Genomic DNA, 9,054 nt, shown 5'->3' on the forward strand with positions numbered 1-9,054 from the left:
TTGGAGTGCATAGATCTTTACAAATTATTGTTTTGGTTTTCTTTGGATAAATATCCAAAAGTGCAATTGCTGGGTCAAAAGATATATCCATTTTTAATTTTTTGAGAATTCTCCATACTGTTTTCCATAGCGGATGTACCAATTTGCAATCACACCAACAATGTATGAGGGCCTTGTTTTGACAATTATTTGTCTCACTATCTAGAGACCCTTCCATCCCCCATTCCTTCACTTTCTCTGACTCTCCTAGCTTCTTTTTTCAATTATCAGATGTGCTCAAGCTTACTACTTAAAAACAAACAGCCCTCACCACCACCAAACTTTTTTGAATTCTCAACAACAGAAAGAACCCTCCCTAAAATGTTTATGTTTTGCTAAATTGCTTTATAGAAATGGCTAGATTTAGAAAGAGTAATGAAAAGAAAAAGAAGCTAAAATCAGTTTATTTTGAAGGATCAGGTTAAGGATTTCCTGAGGAACCAACAACAGGAGTAAGAGAGGACATAGACAGAGGTCTGAGTGTATGTCCTGAGAATGGCTGGCCTTTAATTAATCACTAATCTTGTCAATTCTACTCCAAAAGTGTCTCTGAGCTTTAACTTTTCGAATCTATTCTCACATGTCCACATTAATCTATCTGTCTATCATCTATCTATCTATCTATCTATCTATCTATCTATCTATCATCTATCTATCTATCTATATAAATTTATGTATAGAAGTAAATTTCTGGAGAAGAAAATAGAATTTAAAATTTTATTTTCTCTATGAAGTCATTGTTTATTCTTAAAAATAAAGAAAAAAAACCAAAAACAACCTTTTGTTTGGGAGCTACTCTGGATCATATCCATTTCTTCCCTTTAAAAACTATTCAATATCCTCTTCTAAGCTTCACAATATATGACTTCTGCATTTTTTTTTATAAATATCCAAACCTTTTTCCATACCATGGAATATGGCTTCTATCTGACCTACTTTACCCAAACAACTTTCTTAGACATTACTTCTGAGACCAAAACCATGATGAAAATCAAAGATTTTTCTTACTCCTCCTTCCTTGACCCCTGTCACACATAACACTGTGGACTATGCCATCATTCTTGATACTTCCTTCTCTCTCTTTTGTTATTTTTCAATTACAGTTGATGTTCAATATTACTTTATATTAGGTTCAGGTGCACAGCATAGTGGTTAGGCATTTATATAATTTACAAAGTGATCCCCTGATTAGATTAGTGCCCAACTGGCATTAGACATAGTTATTACAATATTATTGGCTATGTTCCCTTTGCTGTACTTTACATCCTGATGACTGTTTTGTGACTACCAATCTGTACTTCTTAAGCCCTTCAACTTTTTCACTCAGCACCCCAATTCCCCTCCCATCTGGCAAACATCAGTTTGTTCTATGTATCTATGAGTCTGTTTCTGTTTTGTTTTTTCTTGTTGTTGTTCTTTACATTCCATATATAAGTGAGATCATATCGTATTTGTCTTTCTCTGACTTATTTCACTTAGCATAATACACTGTAGGTCCATCCATTTTGTCGCAAATGGTAAGATTTTATTTTTTATAGCCAAGCAATATTCCACTGTATACATGTAACACATCTTTATCCAGTTGTCTATTGATGGGCATTTAGGTTGCTTCCATATCTTAGCTAATGTAAAAAATTCTTCAATGAACATAAGGATGCATGTGTCTTTTCGAATTAGTATTTTGGATTTCTTACTACCTTCCTTCTCTTCTGACTTCCAAAACTGTACTTTTTTGACTTTCACTATTATCCTTCATAGTGAGTCTTTCCATGCCTTTTTTTTTCCTGATTTTTCTTTCTCTCCACCCCCATACTCCATCTGAGTATTCCAGAAGAGCTTTTTTAAAAACGATATGGGTAACTTAATTTCTAAACCTCAACTTTATGATTGAAAAAAGAGATTAAAATTAGTATCCACCTGTTGCTGTGAAAATTAATTAATTATGTAAAGCATAATGCACAATAGTAAGTACTTGATAAATGTTAGCTGTAATTATTCTCATTATTGCTACTTCTGTTGTGAGTCCAACCAACACCAATATTGCTGAGCTCCCATTATTTACAGTACAGGTCTATATAACAGTTAATTACATATAAATAGAGATGTGCATATGGTAATATCAGGTGGCTGTGAGTCTTATCTCCATAATAAGATCACAAGCTCCCTGGGAATGGGGCAATTTTGATCTCTTCTGAGTCCACTGTCCACACTTAGCCCATCCTAGGTCCTTAGGTCTTAACTGAACCAATTCTAGAACACCTGTACCTCTGGTGAGTAGAAGGTCCAACCCCATCTCCAAGGCTTTGTCCTCGTTCTTCAGTCCTCCTGGTTTCTTCAGGATTTACTCCTTCTTCCTGTAAGCACAGATAGAATTGGGGTGAATCATAGGGCCCTGCCAGGAAAGATGGGCAATGAGAGTGGCCAAAGACCCTGCATGAAGCTGTGCAACAGATCACAAAGCTGTGCAGAAACTAGACTGGTGAATTACCGTGAGCTCTAGTCCTGGGTTCTCTATGCCGGTCTCCACTGTGGGCAGAGCAATGGCCTCTCTTCCATTTGTTTTCTCCATCTCCTGTTCTCCTTAACTGAAAAACAAATTCAGGGCCAAGGCTGAAAGATTGGTCATTCCATAATGTGGGGCTGGGGAGACTTTTTAGGGCCAGATACCCACAGGAAAAACAAAACTAAAACTCTCTAGAGGTTTAGTTGATTTCTTTAAGAAAGAAATTGTGTAAATGAGAATTGGGAAGATTGGAAGCATATTTTTAATATAATAAATAATGAACTATAGACGTCTATTTCCTATTGTGAATTGGTAAGGAAGGGGTAGTGAGAGAGAGGAGAAATGAAGGGTGATTGGCAGGGGGCGGGGATTGAAATGAATAAGCGGTTCACCCAGGGCCCTAGGACCTATACTAAAAAGGACCCTGTTAGACTCCTTAAAAGAAGAGTCAGAGGGCAACTACTGTTAGCCTGGTGGAGACCCTACTGAGGTGTGCTGGGTAAGAAGGAAGCAGAAAGGGCAGCAGAGGGTTGGAAAGGCCCCAGACCCTAACATATTGCTGAGAAAACAAAGATTAACAGGTTTTCAAGTTCTCAACTATATTGTAGCACGAAAATGGTTTTTTGGAGCATCTAAGAGCATCCTCATTACTTAAATAAAAGAAGCCTATACTTAAAATAGTCAGCATGAATGTTAATTATCTCAAAGAAAATTTTAAAACAAAATGAGGGAATCAAGAAACTAAAGCAAACAATTGAGCCTCATTATATGCAACCCTGGTAGACAAACACTCAAATGTATAAGTTCATTCTGAGATGTTGCTTTACATTGCAGAAAATTTCCTTCCCCGTGGAAATTTTTTAATGTGATCTCTTCAAGCATTTAAAATATAATTTCATTAAACACACATAAACAGACTTTTGTGTAAATAAGGGCCTTTCTGTACAGGCAGAAAACTACCTATTTGGTCTAAATATGATGAATTAAGAAATTTGGCAAATTGAGTTCCTGCCCTCCCCAAACACCCGTTCTTACACCAATTTGTAGGGCTCCTTCTGTCTCCTCAGTAAAGGACAAAAAGAAAAACTCAGCTCTAAGAAATCCTGACTCTGAAAGGACAGGCTGAGACTGGCTTTCCGGTGATTGGCTCATTTGTCTTGGGCCCTCCTTCTCTGGGCTTGTCCTTTCCTGTAGAGGAGTGCAACTCTCAAGTTAAATATTTATATATTTTTAAGACTTTTGCAGGGTCAGTTCTAAGAATTCTGCAGGGATTAACAGGCATATCAACAGAAGCATTGCCCTAGGCACTGGGGAACATAAAAGAAAAGTAAGAGAAAGTAAGAGAAAGGTCTCTGCACTCAAAACACTTTTATGATTCTGTACTGGAAAGACAGCCACTAGAAAACAACAGAAAACAAGACTACATGGGATTCAATACCAAATGATCACTATGAAGTTTTTTACTAATCCATTCAATAGATATTTATTGAATACTCACTATCACTCAGGCACTATTTTGGGTGCTGAAGACCCAAAGATTAATGAGACCTTGTCCCTGCCATAAAGGAACTTAGAAATCAGTAAGGAAAGACCAACGTGTCAGAAAGGCTTCATGGAGTTGGTAACAGTTGCCCTGAGTCTGGAAAGTCTTAAAAGCTAAGTGGGGGACCAATGATGGAAAAAGGGAAAGATATACCAGCAGAGAGAGAAACTTGAACAAAGACACAGAGGTGTGGCCTTCTCTGACATGCTAGGGAGGCTGTAAAAGTTAATTAAAGAATGGAGAGGGAGGGGAAAAAATGGCATAGATGATAGAGGCTCTGTTTATCCCTCTGGCGACCAAATCAAAGTTGTGACAGAAACAAGGAGCAGCAGCAAAGAAAAATCACCTGGGATCTAGATGAACAAGCCAGACAACTATGGAGAAATCCAAGAAAGCACCCCGCAATGGCTAAAGGAAGGAGGGGGCAAGGACACCAAGCTGCCGGGTCTCAAGCAGCTGAGTGAGACAGAGGCTACGGCAGCAGCAGAAGCCTCTTTAAAGGGGCAGCATCCACGAGTGTATTTTCATGGTGATGGACCTGCTCGCTCTGAGCACTAGTGCCCATTCGTCTGCACACAGGGGGCACCAGGGACTTACAGGGAGACATTGTCAGAGTGAGGGCCGAAGCGAGACTCGCTTGGTACAGAAGTGCCAGCGATATCCGTTGTTCGCTGTTGAGCCCTCCCCTCTACCAGTGCACAGGACACAGCGCCACCACAGCTGTGACGTCATCAAACTGAATAACAAAAGTCGCTCCGCCCAGAAGATTGTCTGATACCCCATCTACCCCGACTTAAGCCCCACCCAAACCACATCCAGGTGTATCCTCAGCAAGTCAGGAGCTTCTTGCTGAGACTCACACTGGTGGAAGCAGCTGGCCTCAGTTTCTGGTGTGGCCTTTTGAGGCAACTGTAAGCACAGCATCTGTGGATTGCTTGCTGAATCTTAACAGGTGGCCCCAGAGGGGCAGAGGCTTGGACTAAATTTGGCCTGCAGCTGAACCCCTCTCAGGATTGTGCCACTGGACACTACTTCACAAATCCACACTAATAAGACAGGGAGACTTAGGAGCTTTGCTTAGTACATTGAAACAGACGCGGAAAAGCAGCCAAAATGGGAAGACAAAGAAGTAGAAACCATATGAAAGAACAGAACAGAGATTCAGATACAGTGGATTCAAGTACTCTAACAAATACAGAGTTCAAAACACTGGTTATAAAGATGTTCATTGAACTTTTGGGAAGTGTAGATATATTCAGTGAGAATTTTAACAAAGAGAAAAAGCATAAAAATGGAAGTGGAAATTATAAAAGGGAACCAGTCTGAAATGAAGAACACATTATCTGAGATGAAGAGTATATTAGAGGGAATCAACAGAGTAGATAAAAAGGAGGATCGAAACACCAATATAGAGAATGGGGAAGCCAAGGACACTCAATCAGAATGGCAAGAAAAAAGAAGCCAAGACTATAAAAATAATTTAAGGAGCCTATGGGACACTATTAAATGTAAAAATATCCGTGTCATAGGGATACTGGAAGGAATACAAGAAGTTTAAAAGTTATTTGAAGAAATAATGATGGAAAACTTTCCTAACCTGGTAAAGGAAATAGACATAAAACCTCAGGAAACTTAGCAAGTCCCAAAAAAGATGAACTCAAGGAGGTCCACACTAAGACTCGTCATAATTAAAATACCAAAGGTTAAAGACAAAGAGAGAAGCTTAAAAGCAGCAAGAGAAAAGCAGATAGTTACCTACAGGGGACCACCCACAAGACCGGCAGCTGATTTCTCAGAAGAAACTATGCAGGACAGAAAGGCTTGGCACAAAATATTCAACGTGATGAAAACCCAGGATCTACAACCAAGAATACTTTATCCAGCAAAGCTATCATTTATAATTAAAGGACAGATAAAGAGCTTCCCAGACAAAAATAAGCTAAAAGAATTTATTACCGCCAAGCCAGTATTACAAGAAATATTGGAGGGACTTCTTTAAGAAGAAAAAACATATATCAAAAACAAGAATAAAGAATGGTAACAACTACATTCCTATCAACAAATACCTCAAATGGAAAAGAATTAAATGCTCCAACCAAAAGATAGAGTGACTGAGGATATAAGAAAACAAGTCCCCTACATATGAAAAGGAAGGGAATGGAAAAAGATATTGCTGTGATGAACCTAGAAGGTATTTAAGTCAGACAGAGAAAGATAAACACTATATGATTTCACTTATATGCAGAATTTAAGGAGTAAAAAGAACAAACTAATCAAAAACAAACTCACAAATATAGTGGACGATTTAGTGATGGACAGAGGGGAGGGGTTTTGGAGGGTTGGGAGAATGGGGTGAAGGGTTAAAGAAGTACAAATTAGTAGCTGATGGGTGGTCACGGGGATGGGGAGCATGACATAGGAAATGCAATTAATATTAATACATTGTCTAGATGAAGGGTCGGGGGAGGGAGGGAACAAGTGGGGGATCATTTTACTAACTATGTAAATATCTAACCTATGTACTGTATACTTGAAAATAATTAAATTTTTTTTAAAAAAAAGAATGGAGAGAAATTTTTGAAGAATTGATTATGGAAGGACAAAATAAAGGAAGAAATTAGTTATGGAATAAAGGGGAGAAATGTGAATGGAATAGGGTGATCTATCAAGAAATAAGTCTGGAGATGCAGTTAAGTTCCAGATGGAGGTGGGCTCTGTAAGCCAGGCTACAAGATTGGGCTTATCCTAAATCAAATAGGAAAGCAGGAAGAGGATGGATTGGAAAGATGCACACTGAGGACAGGGAAACTGGCAAGGTGACAAAAGTAATAGTCTAAATCAGACATGATGAGGCTCTAACCAAAGCAGTAGAAGAGGATGGCTAGAAGGAAACAAGTCTCTAGGACCTGAAGATTGATCAGGCGTGGGGAAGTGTATGCAAGGGAGAAGATAACTTTTCAAAATTGTTCAGAATAATTTAGTTTCTACCCATTTCTACCCTTCAGTAATACTTAGCTGCATGTCGTTCCCTAACACAATATTTGCAGAAGACACAGTACTCTAAATGTTTACTTGTCTCCCATTACACTGTGATCCCCTGGAGCACAGACTTTCTGTCTTGTCCACCACTCTATCCCCAGGCTCAAGGCCCGCCATATTAGACAATCAATAAATATGAATAAAATAAGTGAAACAAACAAACACAGGACTCTTAGATTATTGGGTATGTAGATGATGGTGACAACTACCAAAATAGGAACACTTATTTCTATTTCCCTAGCTCCATGCATGCACGCACGTGTGTACACGCACACACACACACACACACCCATAAAGGGCCTAACAGAGTAAATGTGTTATATTCTGCAACCTAGAGCAACTCATTTTGCCTGAGCCCCTTTTGCTATTCTTGCCCTGCCTAGTTGCTTAATGTTATCTCACAAGATTATTATGAAAAGTAAGTAATTTAATATAGAAAAAGAATTTGGAAAATAGTAGATGACCTTATAGCTATAGGCTACTATTGTAAGCTCTTAAAGTAATTCGGGAAAATTATAAGTATTTTCAATCTGATGTCTGACTATCATCTCAAAATGACTGTGAAATCTCTCTTGCTCATCCTAACTCATACTTTATCTCTGTTTTTCATTAGAGAATTGCCAGTTCTGGAGCCAGGCACAGGCATAATGATAGGCACAGATCCTAGCATTCAGTCCAGTGAAATGATGCTGGTGATCAAATCTCTCTTCTCTTCTTTTCATGGAGAAGGTGTAAAAATGCATGATCATTTTCAGAGTGCAGGCTATAGCACTCATCTCACTTTTCCAAGGGATCCAAGTTTCCTTTAAATGCAGTTATTATTGATATAACCCAACTGCCAAGAGGAAGAGAGTTAATCTCACAACTACCTCCCCTCAATTAGCTGTTGGCTCACAAGCAGCTTGGGCTTCATTGTTTTAGTGTGTTTTCTTTTTGCCTTATCACGTATAGTATGATAAACTCTTAAATTACAGATCAGAAAGAATGAAATGATTTACCCAGAGTCAACAGCTAGTTAGTAACTAAAACAAATCCAAATCCTGAGTTCCTCATTCCCAGTTTTGTGCTATTTCTGGGCCGAGGGTGAAAAATATATAATAGATGCCTCTGCTTATGTAGGCTTTGTTTGTCTTTCAAAAGATTTTTCTATGCTTTCACTGTTTATCCCCATAACATTTCTGTAAGCAAGTCAGCTACTAATCATACTTTAGGTACAAAGAAAAATAGACTCAAAAAAGATGAATGATTGGTTTAAAGTCATACAGCTAGTTAAGGCACAGCCAGGATTAGAGGCTAGCTATGATCATGTCCATAGAACTTGGGCCTATGACTGTCATAAAGCCTAGGGGTTACACCTGGAAAACTAGATGGTCTACCACAAACCCATCTGGGAAATACGTAGTGTTTAAATAACATGATTTTCTATGACCACGCTACCCTGAACAAGCCTGATCCTGTCTGATCTCGGAAGCTAAGCACGATCAGGCCTGGTTAGTACTTGGATAGGAGACCACCTAGGAAGACCAGGTGCTGTAGGCATAAAAAATTAAAAAATAAAGGATTGTAAGCTGACAAGGTCCTTGCAATCCGTTAGGTCAACCAAAGGTTGCCTCACCTAAAAAAAAAATGTTTTTTTAAATGTACGATTTCATTCTCCCTTTTACCTCTCCCTTGATTCCCAGTAGAAGTAGGCAGAACCAGAGAGAATACAGGAACGTCCAATGTTGGTCTTAATGGAGTAGCTTGTCTTTAACCTTCTGATTAAAACAACGAAAAAGGCTAGACAAAATATATAAAACAAGTTTGAAAGCATTGCAAAGTGACCAACGGAGGTGGAACTTGAGAGTATGTGCTCCTTGAGAGAAGGGAAGCACAGGAGTTGAGTTCCACATTTATCCTAGCTCTTTTTCTGAGGGCATTTTATTTTTCA

The 9,054-nt window shown here is 38.7% G+C and overlaps 1 pseudogene; it reads left to right on the plus strand.

Moving 5' to 3' along the window:
• The first annotated feature begins 8,544 nt into the window (after positions 1 to 8,544).
• LOC112469826 lies at positions 8,545 to 8,663 on the plus strand (annotated as a pseudogene).
• The last annotated feature ends 391 nt before the right edge of the window (positions 8,664 to 9,054 follow it).

Source organism: Pteropus alecto, unplaced genomic scaffold (assembly GCF_000325575.1).
Source record: "Pteropus alecto unplaced genomic scaffold, ASM32557v1 scaffold86, whole genome shotgun sequence".
Classification (NCBI taxonomy): domain Eukaryota; kingdom Metazoa; phylum Chordata; class Mammalia; order Chiroptera; family Pteropodidae; genus Pteropus; species Pteropus alecto.